A 16,687-nucleotide genomic window follows, 5' to 3' on the forward strand; every position below is an offset into this window, starting at 1 on the left:
TCCTAGACCAAAGGCTGAGCAACTCTAACTGCTTTGCATGATAAAAGAATTTTTTGGTAAAGTGTTTTGTTTTCCCCATCCCCCAAAGTCCTAAAGAGAGAAAACTAAGAGATTAGTTGAAATGAGTTGTCCAGTGCAGTTTGTGACAAGTTCTGAGGTATTTGGGCAGTTTGGAAGCTGACTCAAGTGTGTTCACATGAGTAAGAGAAGCGGCTTGATTCAGCCTTTGATCTGACTTCATCTGCCCAGATTGTGGTTCTTTCTCTAATTTACTGCCCTTGAATGAACATGTTTTGATTCCCCACCAAAGCTCCTTTTACAAAGCTTGTACCAATACTGGAAATGACGCTTTCCATTGCATATAACGGCAACTTATGGCTCCACGAAGCGAAAAAATGGTTCAAGGATTCTCACATTACTCTTGATAAAATTGGGGGATATTACTTCATTGTTAAAATTAAATGAGATCTTATTCAGGTGGACAAAATGACTCAGCATTGTTTATTTGATTTATTTTTTAAAATCTAAAATAGATTTTTAAGAAAGAGTTTTCGTAATGGTACTAGAAGTTTCTGATTATTTGGTGATGTCAGAGGATTAGCTAAGAAAAAGTACATTTGCACAAAGATTTTATTTAGAAAGAAATGAAGGGGTCTTAAAACAGGAAAATCATGTTGAGAGATCCTGAAATCTTATGTCTTATCTGAGAGAGGCCCTTTGGAGTCTGGAAGACATATTCAAACTTTCAGCTCTTCAGAAATCATTGCCATTTTGTGAACACAATATCTTCTATTTATTGATACCACCTTTACACTTCATGTTTTGTTTTTTTTCTGGATGACTACTCCAAAATTTGCAAGTAAGTTGGTGAATATGTACATGGGGAAAATATTTATGACTGGCCCTATCCGCTTGCTTCAGGGAACTGGTATGTTAGCAAAGACTGTCCTATACGTATAATATAAAACTGCTTTTGTCTAGAATCATTGGCTGGGAATACAAATCCAATTCTTAAAGCTCCATTAGAGAATTCTATATTATGCCTGAAAGTGGTGGTAAGAATTTTCTGGGTCAAGAGCCCCTCTGAAAATTGTTACTGCTTTCATATTAAAAGAAGGGAGGGGCCAGGAGTTTGGCCTTGTGGTAGAGTACTTGCCTAGCATGCACGAAGACTGAGGTTCAATCCCTTGGTACCACATACATTAAAAAAGCTGGAAATGATGCTGTGGCTCAAGTGGTAGAGCTCTAGCCTTGAGAAAGTCCAAGGACAGCTCTTAGGACCTGGGTTCAAGCCCCAGGACTAGAAAAAAAAAAGAAGGGAAACAGTGGATAGCATAGATAAAATAAAAACCCAGGAGCTAGAATTGTGCATCAAAACATAGTCTGCCTCTTCTACAAACTGGCCCTTAAGGAGTAATAATGAAAACATTTGCAGCATGGATAGTTATATATTGCCACATAGCATAGGTATATATAATCACATGTTCTGTAGAAGAAATGAAAGGCAATTGATACTAGTTATTATTCCAAAGCCTACTTGACATCAAGATCATGGCACTTCACATCCTCCAATTAGCATACGTTTCCTTCCCGGGTTGGGTCTCAAACAAAACATCTGCTTTCTACTAAATGGAGTAGGCGAAAAGCTGCTCTATTTCAGGAAGAAAGCTTGTCTCAAATTATTGTCCATAATTAACCCAAACTACTAATAGCTTTTTCTTTTTGCTAGTTTCTAAAATAGGATGTTACTTTTAATGTCAGACCTTTTTTTCTTCACAAAATGTTCTGGTTGAGTGTTAGATTAAAAGGTAGAGTTAAAAAGACATGAAACATTGTTTTGGAGTTCTTTTGCTTTGGAGTAATCTGTACTTTTGTAACCCATTTTTACTGATTGAGCCACAGGATGACAGTGTGGTTTAAAACTGCCTACAAAGCAGAGCATGTGCATGAAAAACTGCTGTAGAAATGCCCTTTCTTTGCCACTTCATTCAATGGCTCCTGAAGTTGGAAATTCATGGAGATGAGAGAACTTATTCTTCATACTCCTTTTTCTAAAACATCTTCCATGGTTTTTCTCAAAGTATTATCAGTGACAAACAACATACTTTTCTGCCATGCCAACCAGATACCACCAGCTAGTCTCATTATCTTGCTTTCTAACTCAGTCTTTAGATTTCAGCTGTTGATTCAAAGCTTGCCTTTGAGTACTGGCAGATAATATGATATTAGGCAAGAATTTATGGTCATTGTAGTCTGTATCAGTATATTATTGCTAAAATTCCCTCAATTAGAAGTTTATTAAATTCCCTTTAAAGCTGGTCATTTGAAGCAACAGAAATTTATTATTAGACAGGTAAAGGTAAAACTTTGGAAACAGATCTTATATATTTTACAGAAAAATGAAGGTAAGACATTTTATTCTTAAAAACTATGGCTGAAGCTATTTTCTTGCTTCTACAAGCATCTTTAAGCTGTCCAAATTCTGTGGGTCATATCCCATTTCTATCTTCAAAGTCAGAAATAGCTCATGAGGTTCTAGACCTATCACTGTGCTCTTGGCTCTTCTGCCTCCCTCTTCTACACTGAAAGATCACTGTGATTACATTGACATATGTGTATAATACCAGACAAGCTCAATGTTTTGAGGTCAGCTAATTTCAACCTTAGATCTATGCACAACCTTAATTTCCCTTTGCTTGTAACATAAAATCTCCTCCAATTCAGGGAATGAGATACAGATCTGTTTTTTCTTTTGTCTGTTATAGACTCTGATTTCACACTTCTCTAATATTTAGACACAACAGTGTGTGTGGAAGATGTAGTTTCCTGAACAGAAAAATGAGAACATTTAGCCAGGCAGGAGTGGCTCACTCCTGTAATCCAAGGCTGAGATCCAAGGATTAATGATCAAAGACAGACCAGGAAGGAAGGTCTATGAAATTCCAGTTAAACACAAAAGATGGAATTGGAGCTGTGGGGCTCAAGTGGTAGAATGCTAGCCTTGAGCACAAAAGCTCAGGGACAGAGTCAAGCGCTAGGACCAACAACAATCAAAAGGAAGAAAGGAAGAAAAAAGGAAAGAAAAGAAAGGAAAGGAAAGAAAAGAAAAAAAGATTGAACAAATGTGCCTTGCAGTTCTGCTAGCTATTGTGTATTCAACACGCTGTGCCTGGCATTGTGCTCAGCCAAGTTAGTTCTAAGAAATTTTGGTGTGGCCATTCTAGTTTACTCCTTGCTCATCCTAGAACAGTTGGAGACAATAATCCCTGGTAAATTGATTTGTCCTAAAATGAGCACTCAAAAATTCCCTTGGGAGGATATGATAATGCATAAAATATGAATAGAACTGGACATACAGAGCAGAGCCTATGATATATATTTCCGTTTGATCAATTAAACAAGCCAGTATTTATTTTCACTAGTTCTCAGTATGTAGGGCAATATAATTAAGTCTAGCAGCTGATTTATTCATTTACTGAAACTCTCATTTGTATGTGAGCCTTTTCTACTTCTTAGATATATACAAGAGGGGTTAGATGGGATTAGTCATGCATTTTATTCCATTGTCCTCACCATCAAATAGTAACTTATTTTCACAGAATTCTAATGAACACTAATTAGTGTATGTCTTATAATAATTAGGCAAGGTTAAGATAATTTTTACTTTATTTAGTACAAATGCTGTTAGGATCCTCTTTGGTATTAGTAGGTTCTTTTTTTTGAAAGGTAAATAATAGAACTTGCTAAGTAAGGACATATTTTCTCTGTTACAGCTGGAGATAAGTTTTACAGATCCACAGATATTTCTTAGCACATGAAATGCAGTATGAGATTAGTCTGCTCTGGTAGGATTTAGTCTGCACAGCTATTGGTGTTTTTAATAAAAAAAAATAGTGACAGATGTTGTATCATTCACGCCTTTGTTGTTGGGCAGATTTATGTAGGTATTGCACGACCACGGAGATGATGTTAAAACCAGAATTTCCACATGTAAAAAATATACACTCTTAGTTTAAGGAGCAAGAAAACTTACTGCATCATCAGATTCTATAATCGTTCAGTGTGATGTGGAAATTTACCTTTGCAAAAATAGTTTGAAAGCTAGATTTTGATTTGATTTTCTCAACTATTTTTATATTGATGCCTTTGATTTTTATTAAGGTTGTTATGTGCTATTTTATGTAGGGCTCTATGAAAATAAAAAGATTGAGTTCTAGTAACATCCTTTATATAAGATTAATAATCTTAGGAAGTTACTGAATTTCTCACAAAGTTAAAATATTAACTTTATAATATAAACTTTTACATAAAGTATATCAGTCTCAAAAAGCTATGATAAGACTTCACATTTTTAAAATATAATTGACATATACTAATTCTCATGTTGAAAAATTAATTGGTTTTGATTAGGTTTTACACCAGAACATCTTCACAGTTAATGAAAACACTATATATAAAGATGTGTTTGGGCAATAAAGACACCAAGAGGAAATTTGCAGAAACCAGTAGCAATGGAAAACACTGACCATCCCAACAGCAAAGCCCCATTATCAGCATTGAAGAAAAGCTGTAGTTTTATATGAGGTTCTTTCAATAGCCCATGGCATGTATAGAAGGACTATGGTTTCTACATTTGTAGGTCCAAAAAACAATAGGCTGGAAAAACTTATTTACATATCGTATGTTGAATATGTGCACATCTTTTTTTAACCAAGCAACTACTTCCTTTGTTGTAGCCAAACTATGGCATGTGATCCATGTGAAATTCTTCATTGTAACCAAGGGCCACAAAGCTCACAAGTCCAAAGAGTTTCTATGAGAAGGTTCTGATCAGACCTTAGACAGATCAGGATGGCCTGGCAGTAGACAGTCATCGACCAAAACCTCTTGATGTGAATGAAGATGGGATGCTTGATTCTATCTGGCCATTTTCTATCCTTCTCTCTCCTCTCCTCCTCCTCTCTCCCCTCCCCTCCCCTCCTCCTCCCCTCCCCCCTCCCCTCTCTCTCTCTCTCTCTCTCTCTCTCTCTCTCTCTCTCTCTCTCTCTCTCTCTCTCTCTCTCTCTCTCTCTCTCTCTCTCTCTCTCTCCCCCTCCCTCCCTCCCTCCCTCCCTCCCTCCCTCCCTCTCTCTCTCTCTCTCCCTCCCTCCCTCCCTCCCTCCCTCCCTCCCTCCCAGTCCTGGGCTTGAGGTCAGGGCCTGAGCAGTGTCCTTGGACTTTCTCAAAGCTAGATCTCTACCATTTGAGACTCAGCACCACTCCTGCCTTGCTTTTTTCTATGTATGTGGTACACCAAGGAATCAAACCCAGGTCTTTGTGCATTCTAGGCAAGCACTTTACCACTAGGCCAAACTCCCAGTATCTGGCCATTTTCAATACTAAAACCTCGAAGACTACCAGCCACAAAACCATTACCAGATTTTCTTCCACCATCTCTTCCAAATACATGTTATACTGCCATATTTATTGGGTCCTTAACAGAAAACAAAGAACTACAGCGGGTCTGTTTTTTTTTTTTTTTCTGTTGGTTGAAAAGAAAAAAAAATTAAGTATTTGAGAGGGAATGAGTTATTGCACTGATATGTGATTAAACAAAAATCCTACAAAATTCTATAAAAATCCTTTATTAATATTGTTGCTTCTGGGTATGGTCGAAAGCAGAAGACTGAAGTAAGTTTTTGTCAGTTCTCAGCAGCTGACAGATCATACTCACTGAGAGATCATATTATCCTTTGTAATATTATGATAGCAATAATTGGCTTGTAGAGATAGAAAAAATAAGAAGTCATGAAAATTTTTATGAATTATAATTATTCTGAGAAACTAATTCATTTTTCTCATCCTTTACTATCCTCTTCATCCTCCTGTTTCTGTCTCCATCTCTGTCTCTCTCTCACTCTAGGTTTTCTGTCTGTTTCTGTATCTGCCTGTCTCTCTTCTCTTTTATCTTTCTCTGTCTTTCTCACTGCCTTTATCCTTTTCCAACAACATGATTAAGTTGTGCTTTAAACTAGGGAGGTAACTGAATTTGGTATATTAATTACCTCTGAGTATTTGGGAAAAAGTCACTTGACACTAAAAGGTAACAAACTTTTAATGACATATTACTTTAAATTAAATAATTAAAATAAATCAATGTGTTTGTATATACCTCTCATTTTAGATATTTGCCTTCACCTCTTTCCTTGGTATGCATGCAGTCCTTTTTTTAACTATGTGCTTTTAAAGTTCGTTAATAATTAGTACAGAAAAATAGTGTTTTAAATAATTGGATCAATAGCAGGAAATATGCTATATATTTTTTAAAAAAGTATTCGCCCTCATTATAGAAGAATGATATAACAGTCCAGGTGGAGATCCACTTACTCCTTAGGGTTCAGGAATGCTCATAAAATGACTATGAAATAATATAGTCCAGCTGTGCTTTAAGGGTTAGCAGAGGCCCAGCTTGTGATATGACATTTGAACAATTTTTTTGTAATATTTTTTTCCAGCTGAAATTTGTCATGAACAGATACAAATTTGGTCAAGTCTTAAAGTTTACAAAGTTAGATTTTTAAACAGATGTCAACTCAAAGCTGTGCTCCCTTGGGACTTCAAGATGGTTTGTGTTATCTGTAAGTGATTTTAAGACATCTCATTCACACAAGACAGAAAAACACAACAATTTTTGAAGAACTCACCTGGGATAATGAGGGCTTCTTTAAAAGTACTTGGAAGACATTTTTTTTCTATCATATTGACCTAAATTGAGACATGTTCGCATTCCTGAAGGCTAGGAACATGGGTCCTGCCTATTGAATGAGCTCAATTGGGACTTCCTAGAACTATGTTCATATGAGCTCTGCAGAGGAAAATCCTGCAATAAAACTAAGGAAAATGAGGAATGAATGTGCTAAATATAAGGGCAATATTCTTCCCTTTCAAAGGTGCAATCCTGACTATGAAAATACTTGTGACTTGGATACAATGGTATCTTCAAGAGTTGTTGTACTTATACATGATTTCTTCTGCTTCTATCCCACTGAAATGCAATTTAAATGATATGACTAAGAGCTCTCCTTCAAATGTGCACTGTATGGAACATATACCATCTAATTTCTGATGTGAATGTCATGTAGGCACGATGCTGGGTTATTTAGTATATTGCTAATTCACCAACTGTAGAATGGTACTTGACATATAGTCAGCTTGGCATTAATTAATAGTCAGTATAATTAAGTTAAAATAGTAATTAATAGTAAATACTAACATTGGTTAATTAATATGTCCAGAGTTTAGAATTTAATCATTGATAAAAGTATAGTTATAAATATATAGACTGTAGAGGCTTAAAAATTCACCATTTGGTTTATCTTAATTATTAACAGTCTACTTTTTATGACTAATTTACATGGCATTAGAAAATAGGGAGCAAATAAAGACCATGTGTTCCAAAGACATTACTCAAATCATGTGAGCAGCTGCATCATGGAATGAATAATACTAATGGAGAAATTAAAGGCAGCATGACAAAGACTTTAAACTTGGATGCTGGCAAAGAGCAGTATGAACTCATGGGAAGCTTTTCTTAGCAGAGTGATCTGAGAGGTAAAATAAAATTTACACCACATAGATCCTCTGCATAAAACCTATGATGATTTTCATTTCTATTTAAAAAGAAAAGAATTCTTCAAAGGATTGTGAAGACTTTAGGAGGAACCTCCACTCCCATCATCAATATTAACTTCACTGATTTATCATCAACTACTTTCACACAGATACTTCCTCTTTGCCATTGTTCAAAGTGGCCAGGTATATACCTGCCTTGTTATTTTTTACAACCATCTATTACTGTATTTATTTTCAATTTAATATAACTTTACTGTAAAGAGGATTAACAGAGGGGATACAGCTACATAAGGTAATGAGTATATTTCTTGGAGTATTACTCCCCTCCAAAATCAGAAGTAAGCCAGACCCAAAGAAGCATAGGCTCCATGGTTTCCCTCACTTGCAATAATTGGTATATATTTAGTATAATACTAACAGAATATTGCAGTAAGTCAATAGCTACGTACATATGACCATATAAAATGATGCTTCTTGAACTCTAAGATATGGAAACAAGATTGTGTGTGTGTTTGTGTGTGTGTGTGTTTAATGTACTATGTGAAGCTATTTCCTTTTCCTTTTTATCCCATTGGTTTATCTCCTGTTGTCACTGGGTTCATTTTTTTATACCCTGTGTCTTGTATATCCATGCCTGCCTCTTTACATCAGCAATCATCTTCCATTGAAACATTCTTCTCTTTCCCTGTGCAGCTCATTCTGTTACCTCTCTATGACACCTTACCGTATAACTTAATACCATAACCAATTTTTACATTCTGCCTTGATATTACTCTCCCCTCATTGATGTGCCTTGCCTTTATTTTCATGGCACTTGTTTTCTACTGACATGTTATCTATATCAGTAATTTAAATGTGGCCTCTTTTCTGTCCATCTGCTTTACTTAAACGTTACTGTCATTATAATACTGTATAACTATGGCTACATCTATTTCATTTGTAGTTGGTTATAATTTTGTCTTTGTGGCTTAAGTTGATTATATCCAAGTGTCCATTTGGGGAAGAAAAAAAAAAGAGGTCATTGAAGACAACAGGGTGTGTTCCCTGGACTACAGTGACCAAAAATACAGTAGTATAACTTAGTCTGACAGAGTGCACAGATGAACTTACAGGTGTTTGATCATGTCTACCTCATGTTATAGGTAAGGTAAGAGAGTTAAGGACAAGATAGGGCATTCCTCCAGAGTTTCAGAACCAGATTTTCTGCCATCAGTTCACTGATGTTTCTACCATTTCAAGTTTGTATGAACATGTAGCTATAAATCTACAAATTAACTAACTAAATACATCCATACATCACCACAAGAAGATATTCTAAGGAGAAGAAGACAAAGACACAATAGCTATGTGTCCTATAAGATAATGTTTATCTAAACAATCTCCAGGAACTGGAACAAGAGGCTTATTTCTTTGTTGCTGTTGTGTGTGTGTGTGTGTGTGTGTGTGTGTGTGTGTGTGTGTGTGTGTGTTGTTTGTTCATTTATCTGTCTTTGGGAGGATAAAGGGGGCACAGAAATGAAGGGACAAAAAGTGAACAAAATACAACAGTGGTACTTACCAGGCATTATGTTGAAAATGAACTGTCCACCTTGTGGGTGAGAATGGGAAGGAACACCTGGGAGAAGTGTCTATAAAGAAATGCGCTCTCTTTATCTGACATACAGAGCAGTATCCCCTCCACATATCACCTATGGAAGAGACATAAAAAATTTAAAAACAATAAAAACAACCTATTTTTCAATTATCTGGGCAGAAGTAGAATGAATGTAAATATTTGGTGGAAAAGATCTAGTGAATAAAAATAATTTGAAATATATTGTGCTTTGTATAGTTTTGGTGTTAGTCTTTAGATAAATTCAAAAGACCATCTAAAAAAATCTACATGTCTCGAGGAATGATAGACTTCGTAGTTGCACTAAATATATATGATTATAAAGTATAGTAATACATTTCAGAAGATTGCTAGCGTAAGGATTAAGAGAAAAAAGACATTTCTAATACACTTTGAGTAGAAAATTTACTAAGTATCCTCATTCGTTCATGAGTTACTTTTGTTAGTTCCAGAACATCACTGTAAGATAAAAGTACAGGACAAACAAATACAGTACTGATTCTAGTCTTGAGTTCTGACCGTGGAAGAGAGATTTCTCCATGTCTTTAGCCAATGTGAACACTCTGTGTCTAGAGTATAAAGAAATGGGAAAAAAAATTTTCCGGGAACTGTACAGACAGTACTTACTAGGCAATCTTTTCCCCAGAATCAAGACATTTCACATGTTTGTCACCAATAATTCATATTATTTTAATTACTCACTTTTTTTGGTGGGTCATGGGGCTTGGACACTGTTCCTGAGCTCTTCAGCTCAAGGCTGTTACCCCGCCCCTTGAGCCACATCCCTATTTCCCCTTTTCTAAGTGATGAATTGGAGATAAGAGACTCTTGGTCTTTAGTGCCTGGGCTGGCTTTGAGCCATGATCCTCAGTTCTCAGCCTCCTAAGTAGCTAGGATTACAGGCATGAGTCACTGCGCCCGACTTTAATTACTCACTTTTTAAGATTACGGTGTGTTACGCGCATTTCTTTAATATTTTAAACCACTTGCCAAGTGAGAAAAAACCTACTTAGCCAATGAACTTTATTGCTTTGGACTTTCTGGAATTTTTCTTCAGAACCACAGATCCTAATGCCATCAGAAATGATTCAAAAGTTGCTCCCTCATTATCCACACCATGAAATTCCTAACAGGAGCAAACACCAGCATTTAAAAGAGGAACCAAAATGTAGCCCAGCACTGCTGGAGCCTTGAGAACATGGAACTAACTAGAATTCCAACTAATTCATGGGGTGATCGCAGACCACAATTAACACCATGACTTCCAGATTCTGCAATGTACAGGAGAACCATAGTATTTATTCAACTACTTATTTGTTTGTCTATTTACTTAGTAAGTATTCATTTACTACCTCTTCTTTGTAGTCCCAGATTGAGGTACTATAACAAAAAATATTGAGGAACCAAAGTCCACTGTCTTCCTGTTATTTAAGTTCTCGTGGATGTGACAGATCATGGGTGTGTGAACAAACTTCAAATAACAATATCTCATTTTCTATTTATTATTTCTAGCCCATGTTTTGTGTATACTTTGCTGTTAGCCCTAATCTTCATCTGGGAGACAGAACTAAATTCTGGCTATTCTTGGTCTGGAATTAAAAAATATCAGCATATTCCAGATCATTCTTCCAAGATGATTGTCACAGTTTTTCCCTCTCTAACATATCACAAAGTCATAGGGGACTAACAGATTCTTAGTGGTGCTTTTATTGTGGGCTCTTTATATGACTAAATATACACATTTGTCCAGTATTGTCAGCCTAAATTCTTTCCAAATGATATTTCTTCACTTTCACTGAATACCAGCACATTGTTTCCATTTGCCATCTCACAAAAATACTTACTCAAGCATATGTGTGCTGGAATGGGTATCCCCAAACCAAAAGTATTTGGCAAAGATCGTTTTTCCCTCCACAGTTGGGGGACAGGCCAATGTCTTCAAACTCCATATTTACTGCATAAAAATATCTGAATATGTTTAAAAAGGAACTTACAATTGTGACCATCAATCCCTAATAGCTTTTTAAAAGTCTAATAAAATGGTGCAGAAAAATCGTAAATGTGTTGCAATCTGTTTTTATTCTTAGTTTTTCATGATGGTGATGAGTAAGTTTCTTTTTTTGCCAGTCCTGGTGCTTGAACTCAAGGCCTGAGCACTCTCCTTGGGCTTTCTCAAGGCTAGAGCTCTACCACTTGAGCTACAGCACCACTTCCAGCTTTTTCTATGTATGTAGTACTAAGGATTCGAATCCTGGGTCTTTGTGTATGCTAGGCATGTACTCTACTACTAGGCCAAACTTCTAGCCCTCCCTTCATTTTTGAATTAGTAAATTAGTTAATTTTACAATGAGTTTGCACCATGATTTTTCTGTATATGTATATAATATACTTTGATTTAATTCACTGCTGTATTTTTCTTACCATCCAATGAAATGCATGTCTTGGCTTCCTTTAGCATAATATTTTATGATTATGTGTATCTCACAAGAATTCAAATGAATTGGTGCTATAACCTGAGGAAGCTGAATTTTAGGCAAAATTCATTTGGAGTTTAAAAATTTTTAAGTTGGTCAGAGATTTGAAAATTGTGGTTAATTTGAATTGTCAGCTTTACCCTTGAATTAATAAAGATGAAAGATGGTAATTATTAGAAATCCAGGATTCAAATAACTCACTTGAAAAAAGGTAAAACTATAATGGCACAGCATAAAGACCAGACAAGTCAGAAAAGCCAAGATAAACTTACTAGTAAGTGATTCAGTATACTCCTGGTTTCGTGCCTAATAGTGGGAAAATGTGAATCATATAGGACAGTATTTTTCGATTGTCATCCAAGTTTCACTTAACCAGGCAATGGTAGAATATATGGGAAAGAGTTCAGGGTAGAGCACCTGGACACATGTTGTCTGAAAAGCCAAATGCATGCAGACAAAGGAAAAACTGCCTGAGATGACCTTAAATGGTACCTGGTAACATTTAACTGAAGTCAAGTAATTACTAACTTTTAGAAAATTTTTCAGTCATTCCAATTTAAAAAGGACTTAATTCCCACACTCAGTGGCTCATAGCTTCACAATGGGATAACCTGTTTGAGACTCCAGAAATGTCTAATTTACTTTTCCAAGAGTTGAATTACAATAAAACATTCAGAGGTAATTGAGAGTTATGAAATCTACATCCTGAAATCCCCACATCCTGTGAGTTACTGTGAAAATTTTGGCTTCTCAAACTCTGTGCTCCCTTGCTTATCCTAAAATCTTCCTTGTCTCCTTAGACTTTCTCAACTCATAAGTGTCTTTAAATAATATATTATAACCATCTAGTAAGACCAATTAAGTAATTCCAAGTACTTTCAACAGTTCTTTTGAGTTCTCACTATTTTGTCAACTTGACTCCACTTACTTCCCCACACATTTCGAGACTCCTAGCTCTTGTGTTTGCTTTCTGCACATTTTCTCTGTGCACTCTTTATCACTGAAAATCTTCCCGAATCATTCTCAATCTTGTACTTCCTTGGATAGCAAATCATTCTCTTTTTCTGCTTTCAGTCTTAGTGAACTTTTATCCTCTTAACTGGATGCTGTTTAAATTTTACATGATTGTGCAGAACTACCTACCACAACATTCTGCACGAATATATTCACCTTCCCCCAGTTAGGCTCAACCTTTTGGGCAATGAATCATATGACCTAATTTATGCACAGACACACACATCCTGCATACTTATATTTCACTGGCCTTATTTACATATTTCAATATTTGCAGTTTGAAGGAGACAGATTGAAACTAACTTATTTTTTGTATAATGTAGTAGTAATACAATTCCACAGTTCTTGTATCTATGAGTTATTTATAGAATAATAGTAATAACAGCTCTTTTACCAAGATGTTTCATGTTTCATTATTGAACTATGTAAGCATTTTGCCCCCTGATTCCTGCTCTAGCTGAGTGTCAATAGCTCACATCTGGAATTCTAACAATTCAGGAGGCTGAGATGGAGAAGATAAGAGTTCAAAGCCATCACTGCTAGATTCTACCTCCAAAATAGCCAGCCTGAAGTTGGTTCAAGTGGTAGAAGGCCAGCTGAGCAAGCTAACTAATGAAACATGAGACCCTGAATTCAAAGTCCAGTAATGGGAAAGGTATATTCTGCTGTAAACATGAATAGATGGTATTATATTAAGTATATATTCTAAAAATCAAATATATACACACAAGTTATATCATAGTTTTTTATTAATTATAGTACATGTTTAAGAACGAGGTTTGGTGATTCCATACAGGGCACTTTTCATACTAACATTGGGAAGCTAATCCTCTTGCTATCCTGAGCAACTTGAAATGCACTCTCTAACCAGTAAGCCCAACAAAATAAGTACCAGGAAATGGGTCCTTATGCAAGAGGGAGGGGGTGAGACCAAGGGGAAAAGGGGACAACAGTCAAGAATTCATTGTATATACCATAGAATCGAGAGCAATAAAGGAAAGGGCAGTTGGAAGGCAGGTGAAATGTTGAAGTGGTGACACAGATTAAGATACACTGTATACACACATTGCTTCATTAAATGGCAAAAACAATTCAATATATATCCTAAAAGTTAAGAGAAGTCAGGGCCGGGTTCCAGTGGCTCACACTTATAATCTTAGCTACTCAGGAGGCTGAGATTAAGGATTGTGGTTCGAGGCCATCCCCAGCAGTCAAGTCCATGAGATTCTTATCGCCAGTTAACCCCAAGAAAAGTGTAAGTTGAACTTTGGCGCAAAGTAATAGAGTGCTAACCTTGAATGAGAAAAGCTCACGTATTAAGTAAAGGAAGTCAGACCCTAAGCAAACATAGGCTCCATGATTTCCCTCATTTGTAATAATTAGTTTATGCCTAGGATTTTACTAACAGAGGATCACAATAGTTCAATATGTATGTACATATGACCATATAAGAAGATGCCCATTGAAATGAACAAGAGGACTTTGCTTTTGTTTTTATCTTACTGTGTGAAGTTATTTATTTTTTCTTTCTTCTCCACATCCCCTTCTGTTTATTCTTCTGTTGTCACTGTTTTTTTTTGGTACCCTGTGTCTACTTTACACATTTTTCTGATTTTTGGAAGAGAAAGAGGAATAAGGAAGACAAAGGACAATGAGTGACCCAATGCAACAGAGATATTCACAAGACACTATGTTGAAATGAATTTTATAACCTGGCAGTGTGTGTCTCAGGGAGGGAAAGTGAGAGGGGGAGCAATGTTTGACAAGAAATGCACCCACTAATTACTTAGGAAACTGTGACCCCTCTGTTTATCACCTTTAAAATTAAATTAAGGAAAAAGGCTGAGGACAGCACATATGCCCTGAGTTCAAGCCCATCACTGGCCAAAAAAACAAAAAACAAACAAACAAAATGAGAAAAAAATGAGGTAAAGGCTGAGTTGGGATGGGCGGGTGAGAATGTTAAAGAGGCCACATTCGTCAAGATGCACCCTATACATAAACTGCTTTCTTGAGTAGCAACTCCTTTGTACAAGTACCTAAAATAATAAGAATATGTTTTTAAACAATGAAAGAAGAGGGGCTGGAAGTTTGGCCTAGTTGTAGAGTGCTTGCCTAGCATGCACGAAGACCTGGGTTCAATTCCTCAGTACCACATACACAGGAAAACCAGAAATGGTGCTGTGACAAAAGTGGTAGAGCTCTAGCTCTGAGAAAGCCGAATGATAGGACTCAGGCCCTGAGTTCAAGCCCCAGGACTAGCAAAAAAATAAAAATAAAAGAATAGTCAGGGAATACATCATGAACAAAATTTAAACATCCAGTTTAGTCTTCCAGGGTAAATACTGTTATTTAAGAATTATATAAAGTTTCACTAACAATTGTGTGGGGGAAAAACACTCCAGTTTACTTCCTGGTTCCTTATTGATGTGGAGTAGTATGCATTCACGGAATGATGGAGACAATAAAACTTTGTACCAAAGATAGGATTTGCCCACTAACAATGGGTCAATGATACTTTTAACATACCTACACTTATCTTCAAATACAGACTTGATCCATTTATTTGTTTATCATCTTTGTTTGGAGTTGTTCTTGACCTTAGGGTAAGTATACATTATTGGGGTTTGGTTTACCCAAAACACCATAAGCTAAACTATGCTAAGTAGAGGTTTAAACTTGAAAATGATGCTGAAATGCTACTTTGGTTATAGACATGTGACAGTAAAAAAGGGATTCTACCATCTCAAGGCTGACATCTTCCACATTAAGAAGACTGACTCAGAGAGAATCCTCATCTGTATTTTATTTTATTCCTCAAACAAAAAGGGCTTTTTTTCTCTCTTTTTTCCCTTGGCCCCCTGAAAGGATTGAACGAACAACAAAAAAATAGAATATGTTGATGTGCAAAATGCTAGTAAATGATGAGGTGTCTAATGAGGTATTCTGCTTTGGCCTAATTTACTCATGAGAACAATGGTAGGGATATTACTGATATACTATTCTGTACTTTTTTGTTGTTTTGATTGTTTTTTTTGTCTTTTGTCGGTTGTGGGTCCTGATCTCTGGGCCTGGGTGCTGTCCCTGAGCTCTTCAGCTCTAGGCTACCGCCCTACCCCTTGAGCCACAGCCCCACTTCCAATGGAATGAGGCAATGCACTGCATGGGCTGGGAATGTACTTCCTTTTTTTGTAGTTGTTCCATACCCTCCTTCATTTGATTAATTTGGAAAATACTTGTTATTGCTCTGCTTCAAGGCAAGTGTGTAGTGTATGTAGTGTACACTGTCTTCAATTTCCCTATTTTACTTCCTTTTTAAAAAATTAAAACAACTTAATTAAAACTACTTAATGTGAAAATCAGAGAAGTGAGGGAGGAGCAGCAAAAGAAATGATTTTGCTGCACTCTAAAGCAGTCTAGGATTTCAGTGACTCACTGAAGCGATGCAGAACTCTGAAGTTTCCAGGGAAATGGCTAGGAACTACCTCACACAAGGCTGTCCACTGACCTGAGGTCGTTCAGTCTTATCAAATATCAAATATCCCTTCTCTGTACTGAAAGTGGAGAACGGCTGGAGCGGATTTTATTCTGTGATGGTGGATAAGAAATGTGTATCTACAAGGGTATATACAAAGGACTTTGGACCTTGACTAATCTGAATAGGAAGCAGGCAAAATTAAATGCCTGGAAGTAACTTTTTGTCAGTCCTAAAGAGATGATAATGATTTATTGTCAGATTTTTGTTTTGCATTAAAAGGAGTTTGTCACCTCCCTGGTGCTCTAGTGCTAGATTTTTATAAAGCATACCTTCTTTTAATATTGCAGAGTCAGATGGCATGTGCGGGCTTGGCTTTACTAGATAATGTCAAATTGATTCTAGCAACTCTCCACTCAGAAGGAATGCATAATAGCCAGCTTCACCCTAAAGATTTACCAAAACTTAGTATCATCTAACTTCTTATAATTCTTTCCTCAT

Source organism: Megascapheus bottae, chromosome 2 (assembly GCF_031878675.1).
Source record: "Megascapheus bottae isolate mThoBot1 chromosome 2, mThoBot2.hap1, whole genome shotgun sequence".
NCBI classification, from domain to species: domain Eukaryota; kingdom Metazoa; phylum Chordata; class Mammalia; order Rodentia; family Geomyidae; genus Megascapheus; species Megascapheus bottae.